Raw genomic sequence first — 2500 nt, 5'->3', positions numbered from 1 at the left:
TCATTTTCGTGTCGCCACATTGCATGCGAACCGCATGAAACTTCCAGAGGCATTTGCAGCAGAAATGCATGTGCAGTCAAAAAATTGAATATTTTTCACGGATAGACCCCGTGAAACGCTAGAAATTGGCGGGGATGTGTCTCTTGTGGCTCACGGGGCTGTTAGGGTGGCACAGAAATCCCTCGGAATGGGAAAAAACGGGTCATTTTCGTGTCGCCACATTGCATGCGAACCGCATGAAACTTCCAGAGGCATTTGCAGCAGGAATGCATGTGCACTCAAAAAATGTGATATTTTTCACGGAGAGACCCCGTGAAACGCTAGAAGTGGGCGGGGATGTCTCTCTTGTGGCTCACGGGGCTGTTAGGGTGGCACAGAAATCCCTCGGAATGGGAAAACGGGTCATTTTCGTGTCGCCACATTGCATACGAACCGCATGAAACTTCCAGAGGCATTTGCAGCAGGAATGCATGTGCACTCAAAAAAGTGAATATTTCTCACGGATAGACCCCGTGATACGCTAGAAATTGGCGGGGATGTCTCTCTTGTGGCTCACGGGGCTGTTAGGGTGGCACAGAAATCCCTCGGAATGGGAAAACGGGTCATTTTCGTGTCGCCACATTGCATGCGAACCGCATGCAACTTCCAGAGGCATTTGCAGCAGAAATGCATGTGCAGTCAAAAAAAAATTGATATTTTTCACGGATAGACCCCGTGAAACGCTAGAAATTGGCGGGGATGTGTCTCTTGTGGCTCACGGGGCTGTTCGGGTCGCACAGAAATCCCTGGGAATGGGAAAACGGGTCATTTTCGTGTTGCCACATTGCGTACGAACCGCATGAAACTTCCAGAGGCATTTGCAGCAGGAATGCATGTGCACTCAAAAACTTCTATATGTTTCACGGATAGACCCCGTGAAACGCTAGAAATTGGCGGGGATGTGTCTCTTGTGGCTCACGGGGCTGTTAGGGTGGCACAGAACTCCCTCGGAATGGGAAAAGGGGTCATTTTCGTGTTGCCACATTGCATAGGAACGCCATGAAACTTCCAGAGGCATTTGCAGCAGAAAGGCACGTGCACTCAAAAATTTTAATATTTTTCACGCATAGACCCCGTCAAACGCTAGAAGTTGGCGGGGATGTCTCTCTTGTGGCTCACGGGGCTGTTAGGGTCGCACAGAAATGCCTCGGAATGGGAAAACGGGTCATTTTTGTGTGGCCACATTGCATAGGAACGGCATGAAACTTCCAGAGGCATTTGCAGCAGGAATGCATGTGCACTCAAAAACGTCTATATTTTTCACGGATAGACCCCGTGAAACGCTATAAATTGGCGGGGATGTCTCTCTTGTGGCTCACGGGCGCTGTTAGTTAGGGTCGCACAGAAATCCCTCGGAATGGGAAAAGGGGTCATTTTCGTGTTGCCACATTGCGTACGAACGGCATGAAACTTCCAGAGGCATCTGCAGCAGAAATGCATGTGCACTCAAAAACGTCTATATTTTTCACGGATAGACCCCGTGAAACGCTAGAAATTGGCGGGGATGTGTCTCTTGTGGCTCACGGGGCTGTTAGGGTCGCACAGAAATCCCTCGGAATGGGAAAACGGGTCATTTTCGTGTTGCCACAATTGGCATACGAACGGCATGAAACTTCCAGAGGCATTTGCAGCAGAAATGCATGTGCACTCAAAAACGTGAATATTTTTTCACGGATAGACCCCGTCAAACGCTCGAATTTGGCGGGGATGTTTCTCTTGTGGGTCACGGGGCTGTTCGGCTCGCACAGAACTCCCTTGGTCCACCTGATTCGTGCATACAGGCAGCAACTAAAACTCTGTAAACCTGCTGTGAGGACATCTAAACAGTGGACCAGTGAGGCTGTGGAAGATTTGCGGGCGTGCTTAGACTGTACTGACTGGGATATGTTCACGACTGCTACCAATAGTCTGGATGAACTCACAGAGGCTGTGTACATCAGCTTCTGTGAGGACTGCTGTATCCCAACACGTACCAGGGTGAACTTTAACAACAACAAGCCCTGGTTCTCAGCAAAGCTCAAAAGGTTGAGGTTGGAGAAGGAGGAAGCGTTTAGGAGTGGGGATAGAGACAGATTCAAGGAGTCGAAGAACAGGTTTAGCAAAGCGGTGAGAGAGGCTAAACGACTGTACTCAGAGACACTAAAACACCAGTTCTCTACTAACGACGCTGCTTCTGTCTGCCAAAGGGCTCAGGCACATCACCAACTACAAACCCAGAGCGCCCCACACCACTAACGACTCCCGCCTAGCCAACGACCTGAACGAGTTCTACCGTAGATTTGAAAGACAATTGGACTGTCCTGAACCACCCCTTCCCACCCAAGAGGCCCCATCCCCCACCCATACTACAGAAACGACTCTCTCCTTTCAGGAGGGAGAAGTTAATGGGCTTTTCAAGAGGCAGAATCCACGCAAAGCAGCCGGGCCGGACTCTGTCTCTCCAGCCACCCTCAGGCACTGC

This window comes from Petromyzon marinus, unplaced genomic scaffold (genome assembly GCF_048934315.1).
Source record: "Petromyzon marinus isolate PM22_M1 ecotype Great Lakes invasive population unplaced genomic scaffold, UKy_Petmar_22M1.pri1.0 PM_G_Scaffold_225, whole genome shotgun sequence".
NCBI classification, from domain to species: Eukaryota; Metazoa; Chordata; class Hyperoartia; order Petromyzontiformes; family Petromyzontidae; genus Petromyzon; species Petromyzon marinus.
This window is presented reverse-complemented; position numbering follows the sequence as displayed.